General features: G+C 43.9%; 1 protein-coding gene across 2 annotated transcripts in view; it reads left to right on the top strand.

Moving 5' to 3' along the window:
• Positions 1 to 13,743, top strand: part of LOC131054980 (protein FMP32, mitochondrial) — a 77,572-nt gene that overhangs the window by 16,653 nt on the left and 47,176 nt on the right. The window lies entirely within an intron of this gene.

Here is a 13,743-nt window from a genome sequence, read left to right as displayed (position 1 = left end):
ACATCCTCGGTGTCTTGTTGGCTATATCAAAGGAAGAAACAAACAATTTTAACCCTAAAAGACACCGAATTTAACTTCTTTCCTTGTTTTGTACTTTGACTTTTAAACATCATACCCCTTTCAGTATTTTGCTAGGTGTTTTGAAAAAAATGGGGAGGGCTTTGTTTTGAAAAATAAAAAGACTGAACCTTGCATTATCTTTTCACTTGAAGCGTTCGACACCATTTCGGTGTTCTTCAAGGCGGGAACAAAATGATAGATAAAAAAAACACATTGCTTTCAACATGAAACCTCATTTTTAGTTTGGACTTCAAGTATTGGCCTTTTCAGCATTTTTCACGGGCTTAGAAGGAACGATGCTAAAAAAAAGGAGAACCGAACTTATGTTTATTCACTTGATTTTAAACGTTACTTTACACCCCTCTTCGTTGTTTGTTTCAGCATATTCCTTGGCAATGTGAGGAGGTGAAAAAAAATGCTTCACTTCAAACAATTCAAACTTTGATTTAAATCGACCCCCCTTTTAATGGTGACTGGCATTTTTCTTGGCCTTTTGAGGCACGATGGGAAGAAAGCGCTTTATGCTTAAAATGCTACAAATTTTATTCCGAGCTGACTCTCCTTTATTACTATTTCTTTGGCAGGCATGAGATATTCTTCGGTATTTGCAAGGGCGTCGTTTTAGTTTTAAAACCCTATGAACTTCTCCCCTTTTAAAATCGGTTCCCTTGTGGTTATTTCTTTGATACTTTTAGTGATTTAGGAAGTTTCGGTATTTTATTCGGCAAAAGGAAAGTAAGAAAACGAATTCGCTTTGTGTTAAATGCTCAATCTATATTTCACGCCCTTGCACTTTGAAGATGCACTAACACCAGCTTCGGTGTTTCTTTCGGGGAAAACAGAGACAATGATCAAAAGTGATCACATTTGTTTTGACTATGCTTTGTTTCACTCATTCTGGGATTCTTTTTGGCTGAGACAAGGGTGTTGATAGAATGTTTTCGTTCTTCACTTCAGAATGTCACTGAACCACTTTGGTGCCTTTGATGGCTTATGCAGAGGCGATGATACAAACACACTTCATATGTAGCTCTTTTGCTTTGAGAAGGGTCTGAATTTCATTTTCTTGATGCTTTAAATGTCTTTGATACTGCATTGGGATCTCATTTCTCTCTTCATACGGGCAGGCTTGTTGAGACATGGACCAGCTAGGACTTGAACCTAGAACCTTCCATACGCTGCTGGAGTGCTCTACCACTGAGCTATTGGCCCCTCTTGGACCAGTCCATCGTCGGTCCGGGTGTGGCTTATTTCCAACACCTGTTTGCCCTCTCGGGTAAACGGTTAAATGCAGAAAGTAAATGCACAGAACATAATGGAAATATATTAAATAACCAGCCTCTATATTAATTCCACAGTCCATGTACAATAAGTGCTTATAACATTACATCTGACACGACTATCATGATCCTACTTCGAAGAAAAGGTACACAATATATAATACCCGAAGGGGTGCGACACAACCGTCGCGACTCCAACTACCTACCCGTTGGCTAACTAACTGACCGTCGTAACTCATTATTACCGACGACAACATAAACATAATATAACAACATAACATAATGATTATTCTTGGCAACATCATCCCCCCCAAGAAAAGAAGTCGACTTCGACGACTTAATACAAAATAGAGATGAACGACAGGAACTACTGATGCCAGTCGGCCCGGATCTTATACACTTGCTGCGTCCTCGCTTGAAAACCCTTTTCTGCTACCATCCAATGCTCAAGTGCGGAATTCACCAATATTGCTTCCTTTGCCATCACAGTTCTCCTGTGCTTAACCCAAACTTGTCTGCAAAACACGTTTTTCAGTCTTAGCTTCCACCAACTGCTACTCAATTGATACTATCTCCCTAGCCAATTTGTCCTCGATAGCCACCCGTGCTGCTCTCCCGGCATCCAACTCCTGGGTACGTTGAACTAAGTCTCACGCGACTATTGCCTCCAACCTGGTGGTCAACTCCTCCCGAGCCCTCTGTGCATCCACCAAGGCAACCTCACGTCCAGCCGAGACATACTCCGAGTTCCTCAAAGCGTACCGGTCATGCCTGGAGGTGGCCACAATCCGCTGGCACAAATGCTAGGAGACACCTCAAATCCTCCATCACACTCCCCAAAGGCTAAAAACTGAATTGAATAACTCCCTGGTGTCATACAACTGCGCGGACTTGCAATGCCTTCCCTCAAACTCTGTTTGTTCCCAACCTCCAAATCCGTCTCCCTCTACGGCTTATTGCTTCCCCGCCAATGCTTAGCTGTAGGCTTCTTTCTCACAATACGGACAACCATAACACTTCCCGTGGCCTTCTGTAGCTCAAAATAAACTGGGGGTCTGGGGGCAACGCCCCCAGCGGGGTCGAGGGGCAGCGCCCCTCGCGGGGTCCTGGGGCAGCGCCCCAGGTGCGCTCCCTCACGCAGTACAGGGCGGGGTCGAGGGGCAGCGCCCCCGCCGCCAACACCAATTTACAACCCTCAGAACCATACGAAAGTCCATGGCGCACAGCATTTCAGTGATATTTTAAGATGCCAAAAACCCTTCTTTTCCACTTTGAATTTCCAGTGTCCTGGCTTCAAACTCCAGCAAATCATTTTAAATCTAGTTGTCGTCGTTTTTTTTTTTTTGGCACTGTAATGTCCCCGATGGCACCTCGGCAATACAACCTCCCTGTACGGTCAACAACAACATTGGCACCTCCGATCGTGCGGCCACCTTCCCGTGCGGCCTACACCCCTCTTACCATACGGATACACCTCCACTGGCACCTTCGATCGTGCGGCCACCTTCCCGTGCGGTTGACACCCTTCTTACCGTACGGCGGACCATGACGACGGAGCCGCTGCGCGGCTTTGTGTGCGACTGTGCGGGGATTTATGCTGGGTGTGCGGTTGACCACCGCACGATGGTATCCACCTTCGGTGGCATCCACTGTACGGTGTTACCACTGCCGGTGGTCACCGTCGGTGTTACCACCGCACGGTGGTCACCGTCGGTGTTGCCACCACCGGGGTGGCCCACCGCACGGTGGTCACCGTCGGTGTTACCACCGGTGGTCGCCGTCGGTGTTGCCATTGCCGGGGTGGCCCACCGCACGGTGGTCACTGTCGGTGTTACCACCGCACGGTGGTCACCACCGTACGGTTGTCCATTCCTTTTTTTTATAATTTTTCATTTTTTATAAGTTTTTGATTGTACAGTCGCCTGCCATACGACCGTACTTTTTTTTTTTTTTTTCATCTCCTAATTTAGTTGTCTTAGAGAGTCGTCTGCTCAGGTCCCCTGTCTTTGGGATTGCCCTTCATCCTTCTCGGTTTTCCTTGCCCGAGAGTCGCCTGCTGTGGTCCTGTGCCTCTTGAGTCGCCTGCCTGGCCTCTCGAGTCCCCCTCCATCCTCTCGGGTCCCCCTCTGGGTTCTCGGGTGTCTGTCCGGCCTCTCGGGTCCCCTGCGCGCTTTGCGTGGTAGGGTTTCAATTTGTACCCGTTGGTGGCCAATCTATTTTCAATGGCCATCGGAAGACCTGGAACCACAAATTCTATAGGGACCACGACCTCCTTCCCGTACATAAGAAGAAGAAGAAGAATAATAAAGATTTTGAAGACTGCGGTCTTCCATACAGGGTTCCAATCGTTGCCAACACTCTTCGGATTATCTACGTTGCCAGGGTTTGGGGCGTCTCCCTTCCAATATTCTTTGTATTTCGGCAGGTACACCTCTGTTGGTTGCTCTGGTTCCTCTACTTCAAGCTTGTAGCTTTGGAAAATTTCATAATCCTCTATTTGCCAGTGGAAGAGCCCGTTAAGTGAGCATACCTCATCTTCAGAACATCCCTCCAATTCGAGCACCCCTTCACTGTTCGGCTCCATTGCGTTCTTGCCCTTGCTTTCATCAGGACCCCCTTCCCCTTTATTAAAGTCCTCTGAGTCTGAGTCGGAAGTGGCGAGCTCTTCGCCAACATCTTGGGTGTGTAGGTCAATGGTATATTTCCGCCCTCCCTTCTCCATGGAAAGTGTATTTTTCTTCCAGTTGTGGTTTACCCTCGTGTTGATCAACCACGCTCTCCCCAGGATGGCGTCATAGCCTTTCTTCTTCGAGGGAATAACCACGAAATCTAACAAGAATGGTTGCGTACCAATTGTCACTTGCTGGGCCATCAACAGGCCAAGTGGCTTAATGCCGTGTTGGTCCGCTCCCACCAGGTTGAATGTGGGTGGCCACAGGGTGGGCTTCCCCAGCCGCTTCCATGTTTCTTCTGGTAGTACATTCACCCCAGATCCCTCGTCCACAATGGTGTCCTTCAGAATGGTCCCACGGATACCCATTTCTACCACAGCTGGGTGTCTACCACTGCTCAAGGCTAGTAACATCGGGTCAGTCGAAGGGCTGACGGAAACCTCCACCTGTGGTGTACTCTTCGAAGCGGTGGCGGGAACCCCTACCTATGGTGCACTCGACGATGCGGTGGCGGGAACCCCTACCTGTGGTGCACTCGACGATGCGGTGGCGGGAACCCCTACCTGTGGTGCACTCGACGATGCGGTGCTTTGCACATTGGTGAGGATGGCAGTCCTCAATTGTGGCATAGAGTCTAGAAGGTCTTTTACCTTTATCGGCACCTCCATCTGCAAGATTTGCCCAATGATGTTATTTTCTGCTTCCGTACGGAATGATGTACTCGCCACCTCGTTGTCCCGTCGTTTGGTCGTCATCTCACATTCAATATTGGCCTTTGCCTCCTGTAATCTCTCCTTCTCCGTACGGGGGTCAGGATAAGTGGCTTTTTTCGTCTGGGCGCGGGTGATCGCTAGTACTTCTTTCTCACCAGTCTTCTCAGCTTTCTCAATGTTGAGGAGATTAACCCCTGCCTGCGGGCAATTTGCGTCCTCATGGTTGCCTGGCCCACACCAACGACAGAGGTGCCGAGGGGTGGCTTCCTTCGTGCAATCACGGGCGAAGTGCCCCCACTGATTACAGGCCCTACATTGGATAATTGGCCGACCCTTGGCGTCATACTAGATACGGCTTTCGTTATTGTTATTGTTGCTATTCCTTCCGCCGCCGCGTCTGTTGTCCCGGTATCCTCCAGATGATGCCGTTGTGTTAGTATGTTGGCCGGTACCCACTGGTGCGAATGTTGTGGCCTGCTCCGTGAACAACACCTGGTTCATTTGCGTACTTCGGGTTTTCATGTTGTATGGGCACTCCTTGGTGGAGTGTCCCATCACTTGGCAAATCTCGCAGAATGCCTTCTTTTGGCAAGTACCCTTTGTGTGCCCTTCCTCTTTGCACTTAGTGCACCATATGTCCCCTTCGTTCCGACCAGTGCTTCTCATTATTTTGAATTCTTTTCTCATTCGCTCCATGTCTTTTTGGAGCGCTTGCACCCGTTTGCCAGCCTCGTCGTCGCTGCTGCTTTCCTGTGAAGAGTCATCATCCTCGGATGAGGATTTATTACTTTTCTTCTTCTTTGATGTTTTGTGTTCGCTCTCCAGGTCCATCGCCCTATTATAAGTGTCGTCATATGACGTCGGGGGTACAATTTTCATCTTCCTCCGTAGGGAGGATTTCAACCCTTCAACGAACCATCGTTTCTTCAATCCATCTGCGGGTTGGCTTTCCATTTTACCCAGGAGTTCTTTCAGCCTTCGACTGTATGCCCGTACTGTCTCCCTGGTACCTTGTTTGGTACTGTATATCTCCGTTACAATTTCATTGTCATCACGGAGCAACCGAAACTCCCTCGTGAATTCCTTTTGTAGATTGGCCCACGTGGCCACTTTTTGCTTGTCCACATCGGAGTACCAATCTATGGCAACTCCTCGTAACGTGGCTGGGAACTACTGTACCCAGTCATCTTGGTCTGTTACTCCGTTGGCGGACCAAATGGTTTCACATGTACGACAGTGCCGTAAGGGGTCTTCCTTGCCCTCCCCTGTGAACTTTGGCAATTTTTGTTTACTCACCATCCCACCGCTGGGTCTCGATCCTCTAATTCCTTGTGTGCTTGTACCTGGCGATCCTCTGCCTCCTGCAACTGAACCTCCACTCGTGGGTCCTCCGGAAAAAGTTGCTGACACCAAACCAAACAAATTGCCTCCTGTACGGTACCCTTGTGCTCCCTTGGCACCTTCAGTCGTACCGTCACCTTTCGTTGTCTCCCTCCGGTTGTCCTCTGAAATGGACAAATTCTTTAGCAAGTCTCTGGTAGCGTCGATCAGGTTTAGACTTCGCCTTGTTTGTTCCACCAACTCTTCGCGGCTTCTTACCCTACGGTGGTATTCTGGCGAACTGTAGAGTTCTCCTTCGGCACCCTCTGTGACTCCTTCTGGCAGCCCTACAACAGTGTAGACAGTGTAGTTCTCTTCGTCTATCTCTGCCTCCGCAACCTCCGTGACACCTCTTGGGTTCCCTTCGGGCAACCCCTCGGCCGGTCGTCCCTCGGCAAGCTACCTTAGCCTACGCCTTCGTTCTATCTGCTGTCTGAGATTCAACGCGGTTTGTGCCACTTCCCATTCGTCACTCTGTATCTTTTCATTTTTGTCCTTATTTAGTCTATTGGGCATAAGTCACTTCCATACACAGCAACCACACGCCATGTACACAAAAAAACTTTTATTATTTTTATTTTTATTTTGCCTTTCGGCCACAATTTATATCAGCAGTGTGTTGGGATTATTACAAGGTTCAATTTCCTCCTGGCCTGGCGCCATCTCGTTCCGTTACCTGTCGGCTGTTCTCTTCGTAGCGTTGCAGGATTTGTTGTCGTCGCTCTTCCTGGGCAATCTCCTCCAGGCGGGCCCGTTGTGCCAGCGATGCCTGTGCAAGCAACCGGGGGAGGTGGTTCATCAACCGGTTTACTGCCGGGCTAACCTCCAGCGCTGTCCACACGGCACTTGGTGGGATTTCTGCCTCCGCCGCTTCTCGTCAAACGTATGTCTGAATGGCTACCTGGAGCAAAATTGAAAATTCTCGCGTTACCGTGTCTTCTCCTGTATAAAGTTCTGTTCGGGCATCGTCGGCCTCTGGGTTTATTTCACCAACGGGTAGGCCCATTGTGTCTGTACGCCATCCGTGTCATCCGTTCCCGAGTACGTCTAGGCAACGGCGCCAAATGTTTGCCCTCTCGGGTAAACGGTTAAATGCAGAAAGTAAATGCACAGAACATAATGGAAATATATTAAATAACCAGCCTCTATATTAATTCCACAGTCCATGTACAATAAGTGCTTATAACATTACATCTGACACGACTATCATGATCCTACTTCGAAGAAAAGGTACACAATATATAATACCCGAAGGGGTGCGACACAACCGTCGCGACTCCAACTACCTACCCGTCGGCTAACTAACTGACCGTCGTAACTCATTATTACCGACGACAACATAAACATAATATAACAACATAACATAATGATTATTCCCGACAACAACACCAACACCCCCCCTTAAGCCACACTTGTCGTGTGCTCGGGGCTCCTAGCCTAGACCTGGCTCTGATACCATGTTGAGACATGGACCAGCTAGGACTCGAATCCTAGGACCTTCCATACGCTGCTGGAGTACTCTACCACTGAGCTACTTGCCCCTCTTGGACCAGTCCATCGTCAGTCCAGGTGTGGCTTATTTCCAACACCGACAGGCTGTAGGAAAGGGGGTCCCCGTTGGGGAGTGATGTGCAGAGCATAACAGGTATGACCAACAATAGGTAAAGAGCTAAATAGTAAATTTGTTAAGACATTATCTTTGAACCTAGAGTTAGGTGCTCATGCAAGTGAATATACAATTCTTATAGAATATTAAACCACATGGAAATGCATATAAGCTGCTATATTTAAGTACCTTCTTTGGATCTTGTACCATATCTGCAGCCTGCAGCGCTCTCATGCTTGGTTTATTCAGCCAATATGCTATTTATCTTTCCATCTATGTTCAGTTATGGATGTTTCGATCAATCAAGTATAATATTTCAATGGCAATACTATGTGGCCTATTTACATGCTTTTGTTGTTTCTCAGCCAAGGTTATTTGCTATTAAAAAATATTTCAAGATTAGTGGTTTTTCTGGATGGTTAAGTGTTTCCACATTAAATGCTGCTTGAATTTTTTATTGCATGCATTTGAGGCAATATTTCTATATCTGAGATAAATAATAGTGTCTTTTTAATTTCCGACTCCTAAAATTAAGCAGTTGGTTGGTTTTTGCATGATAACTGCTGTTATGCGATCTGTTGATACATCACATTCCCCTTAAAACAGCTGTAAAAATCTAAAATGCAACTATAGGGCTGGGAGCCATTACCTTTTTTATTTGCTGGAAAGTGATTTTTTTGACATTGGTTAAAATCATGAAAGCAAAAAAGGGAACATTTAATTGGCGTCTTGCACCTGAGCCATGCCAGGTCAAATTGGCACTGCCTTTATCAGTCAAACCTGGTTTTTTATTTTGAAAAAACATGAGTTATTCAACAACCTTGTTGGATTAATGCCATTGATGTCAAAGGAGAAATCAGATTGCTGCCACAAATCAAAGGACATCATGTTGCTGAAGCAAATCGAAGGCCAAAGTCTACTGATCATCATTCAAGGAAGACCTTCAAAGGCTGACTACACCTTGGCAAGATGGAATTAATTAATTGCTTTTATTCATAATGGGCTGACCCATTTTGGCATCCACATTGGAGTTTAACTCAATCTAAAAATAAATAAATTTATATTTGTTTAATGGGTCGATCCCCCTTATAGAGCTGCCCCTCCTTGAAAATTAAAAATAAATAAATTTGTATTTATTTGAAGGGGCCAACCCCTTATGGTGTGCACCCAAGTGCTGTGATGAAAGGTTGCATATAAATGAAGTGCCGACTTCCTTTGTAAATGACATGTCCCTTGGTGAAGTCATCTTCATGAAGATATGATTAAAGTTTATGAAGTGTGGAGAAGATGTGAGTGTGGTGAATAAAAGATATATCATACAAGCACAAGCAGATTTGAGGAGAAGGAAATTTAGAAGATTAGTCAAGGTAGATTTTGAGAAGGAATTGTAGCAGATCTAAGAGCAAGATTATGGCAGATCTATGAGCAGAATTATAGCAGATTAATAGTAGATTTTTGAAGGAGAATTATTGTGTTAAGAGGTTGGTGCCCCTTAAGAGAAGAGATTGGTGTCTCTTGCTGGGTTGGTGCTTAGCAGTGGGAATTGGTGTCTCCAGTGGGTTGGTGCCTCCAAAGATAAGTGGAGATTGGTGTCTACAGTAGGTTGGTGCCTACAAAGTTTGTAAGAGAATTTTATACAAGCAATATTTTGCCATGGTTTTCTTCCGGAAGGGTTCCTTGTAAATCTTGTGTTCTTAATTGTTGATGTTGTGTGATTGATAATATTGTGATTATTAATTAGAAAAGTAAAAGATTAATGCTATCAGATTTCCACAATCCATATTATAATTTTTTTAGAGCTTTTGGATTAGATTGTGTGCCAAAAGAAGTAAAAGAACAATCTAATTACCCCAGAAGCTCTAAAAAAGTAAAATATTGCCTTATATTGATTTACCCTCAACACCCCCTCTTCGCCCCCTCGCACCCCCAACCCTCCCATGCGCTCCCCCAACTTGCTCTCAGTGTAAGAGTGTGCTTATCAATTGATATTAGAGCCGGTTCCTTCAAGTGTAGTCTAACCGCTAGAAGGTAGATCTAAAGAGCACACATGGCCTGCCAGAAGGAATCTCCTCAAACAGGGCTTCATTGTTTGATGGAACAAACTATGCCTTCTGGAGCATAAGGATGCGTACTTACCTAATGGCTCTTGGGTTTGATATTTGGCAATCAGTAGTGGATGGCTATATTTCTCCGAATTCTCCACCAACAAATCAAGCGGGAAATAGGGCTAGCAAAAATAATGCTATGAATGCAATTTTGTGTGGCCTATTAGAGTAAGAGTTTGTCAAGGTGATGCATTGTGCATTGACAAAGAAATCTGGGATAAACTAAAGAATATCTATCAAGGAGATGACAAGGTGAAGAAAGCCAAGCTTCAAACACATAGAAGACAATTTGAGAGTTTGAAGATGAAGAACGTGTTAAACATTTTGTCATTGATGTCAAGTGGTTTTTGTCAAGCTTGTGTCATTTCAAGCTAGAGGATCACTCAAAGTAATATTGGACTGAGTTTGAAGTGCTTTTCAAGCTACTGTTTGTTCATTAAGTTTTCTCAATTTTGGTTGAGGTGCTTGACGTGCTCAAGGTGCGTGTTTGCCTGCTTCAGCTGCTTGAGGTGCGTGTGTGCTTGCTTCAGCTGCTTGAGTGTTTGCATCAACGGCCTGTGTGCTTACTTGTAAATGAGTGAACTGCTAAGTCAGATTTTGTGCCACTTCACTTGATTTTTAAAAGGAGGCTATGTGTTTTTATGAAGCTTTTGAAGTCGTGAGGTGTAGAACTCATACCTCCAGCTGGCTTTATTATAGTGGCTCTATTCTTTGTGTGGAGCGGTTATTAAGGGAATGCGATGAATATATATTTTGGAAAGGAGGCATTACTTTTAAATACGTGTGTGTGGCCACTGCATATCAGGCTGTAGGCAGTTCTAGTGTCGGTTTCTAAGGAGGATTACTGACACCATGTTCAAATGATTAACTGGGATGGTCGTTTTTTTTTTCTCTTTTTTGGGCTGACATAGAATACGTGGGGCTGTATGTGTACCAATGAGAGGTCATTTTTCTTTGCATTGAAATTTTTCTGCAGTATGCACCAGGTATTAAAGACAGAGAGAATTTGTGGTGTCCAAAAATTGGAACACATTTCTTATACATGCGTTGGAAATATTAGTTACGTGTTTTCACATATATGGTGGAAAATAAAAGTTTCGATTTTATATATATATATATATATATAGGCACCGTCAAAAGTTTGTTTAAAAAAGAAAAAGGAAGCTGTATTTAAAAATAACGTCTATCGTTATTATTCTGGGCCGCTTTTTCAAAATACTGTTTTGAAGGGTAGTATTGGGTGATACATATTTTTTATTGGGCTTTGCAGATTGTGGGGTGATGTGATTAAAAAAACTAGCAGAGTTTTTTGAAGCGATAGAGGACAGTCCTTTTGATGTATGGCATAGCGGAATATGTATGCTTCAGGTTCTCAACGGATTTGAAATTCTTATTTTCGGAATGTGTGCTTTGTTCGGTAAGGTGTTAAGATGTTTGCGCAAATACTCTTTGTAAAAAGGGTGAAGAAGATTGCAGAGCTAAAAATTTGTAGCTGGTTTTATTATTCTAAAAAACGTTCTGAGTTCTCTGGAATATTATATGTGAAAAATGGTTGTGCATTGAGGTGTGAAAAGGAGTTAACAGTGATTTGGAGGTTTGTGTATTGTTGCTGGAAGTGTTCAGTCACTGTTGCTGAATCGTTAGATGCAAAAAGGGACAAAGTCTTGAAGCAAGCTGATCACTCAAATATACATAGAGTGCTTGACATTTGTTATTTGGCTTATCAAGTACAGCTATGTATGTCCAGAGATAAAAGGTTTGAAAATCATTCAATCCAAGTTAGTTTTATGACTCAGATGCGTTTTCAGAATCTACATGTTATTTTTCAATTTGAGGTTGGTGCCTCTCCTCAGGTGGAATCGGTATTTCCTTAGTGCAGGTCGTGTGTGAGTTGGTGCTCACTGTCTAGAGTTGGCTTGGTACCCACTGTGAGTTGGTGCTCACTTTTTGTATTTCTGGGTTGGTGCCCGTTTGTTGAGATTAATAAGAGCTTGTTTATGTCGTGGTTTTTTACCCGAAAGGGTTTTCCACGAGAAATTTCGGTGTCCGACTCTTTGATTTATTACTCATATTTTATGTCTGTATTTGTGGTTTCCAATTTTAAAAATCTGCAATACTGATTCACCCCCCCTCTCAGTATTACCTGTGTGCTCTTCAAGACGAAGAAAACATTGCATCCTATCTGCTTCATGTGGATGAAATTGTCAATACCATAAGAGGTCTTGGTGAGATGACTAAAGACAAAATGATTTTGCAAAAAGTATTAAGGTCTCTTCCCTTGAGATTTGATGCTAAAGTTTCTACTACTGAATAGATAAAGGATCTAGATAAACTCACTGTGGATGAATTGCATGCAATCATCATGGCATATGAAATGAGGACCGAAAAGAAGAAATCATCTAAGCAAGAGGCAACCTTCAAAGCCTCAAAGAAGATGAAAAATAAGGAGCTTGAGCCAAGAAATAGCTTCGATGATGAATCAAATGAAGAAGAAGCTCATTTTGTGAGGAAGCAAAGAAAGGATCTGACAAGTATAAAGTAACTTGCCTTTTAAATGTTTTAATTGTGGAAAAGTAGGACACATTTGTTACTAAATGTCTATATGAAAATAAAAGTAGTAATGATGAGGAAGAGCATAACATGAAGAAGATAGCAAACATCATAATATAAAAGGGCTACAAACATGGTAAAATGAGAAAAAGAAGAGCTTTCACATATGCAAGAAAAGCTTCCATTCAAAAAAGGAAATTAGTTTATCCAAAGAGAATTTCTCCACTGGTGATAGAGGAGATTCTATTCATGACCAGAGTATCAAAACTCGCCGCGAGTTAGGCGAGTTGAGCCAAGCTCGGTGAGTTTTGACAACTCGTGTCTCAGACTCGGCGAGTTTTGCTCATAACTCGCCTGACTTGGGCGAGTCAGGCGAGTTATGGAAAAACTCGCCGAGTCTGAGCTCCAAGACTTGCACCGCGGCATGTCAGACATGGTAGACAAAGAGGCTGAGGCTGTGGCTATGGCAGAGGAGGAGGATAGAGCACGATCCGACACAGGCACAACTGATGTTGATCATTGTGGCACCTCACAGGCGGAGACTATGGCTACTCAGTCATCGAGGACCTACCTTAGACACTTTTGTAGGAGGTAGATAGACTACTCTGAGGCTGAGGCTGAGGATGAGCTAGAGCCGGAGCCATAGACTTGTTTTTGTTTACAGTTACATATATGTTTGGGAACATTTGATGTCATGGATTTTATATACATTTGACAACATTTATAACTCTATATATCTATGTTTTCTATTTCCTTCAGCTACAATTTACATTTCTATGCATGTGATGGATGTATGTTTATGTATGTGATCAAATTAGCTTCTATTTGATGATGTTATAGTGTCTTTAAGCTTTATTCAATAATGGGTGCATGAAACAAGTTATAAATCGTTAAAAATCTCTAAATTTCAAGGGTTTTTTTAATTTTGTCGAGTCGTTGCCGAGTCATAGCCGAGTCATGAGTTGAGTCGGCCTTGCCGAGTTTGAGCTAAGTCCGAGTCTGGGAACAAAAGATGATATCTTGAAAAGTGAAGACAAAGAGAAGGAAGAGGAATCAAAAGGGGAAGAGAGTGCCAAAATTGATGGGGAAGTAGATTTGGAAGAACTTGTTTGTGCCCTAAGTGAAATTAAGAAACCTAAGAAGAACTTGAAACAAAAACTACAACTTCAAGAGGCCAATGAACCGACAAAGTCATCGCAAAGTCTTCAAGAATCCGAAAGGATGATCATCAATCTAAAATTTCAAATTTAAGAAGCAAAAAGGATTGAAGAGGAGGTAAGAATCCATTTGAAGAAAAAGGAAGAAAATTGTGAGAGGTTAGAGTACGAAATTGTTTCCTTGAGGAAGGAACTAGAAAAGACAACCATTGAGTTAAAT

Source organism: Cryptomeria japonica, chromosome 2 (assembly GCF_030272615.1).
Source record: "Cryptomeria japonica chromosome 2, Sugi_1.0, whole genome shotgun sequence".
NCBI lineage: Eukaryota > Viridiplantae > Streptophyta > Pinopsida > Cupressales > Cupressaceae > Cryptomeria > Cryptomeria japonica.
Note: the sequence above shows the minus strand (reverse complement) of the source record. Positions and strands in the feature narration are given on the sequence as shown.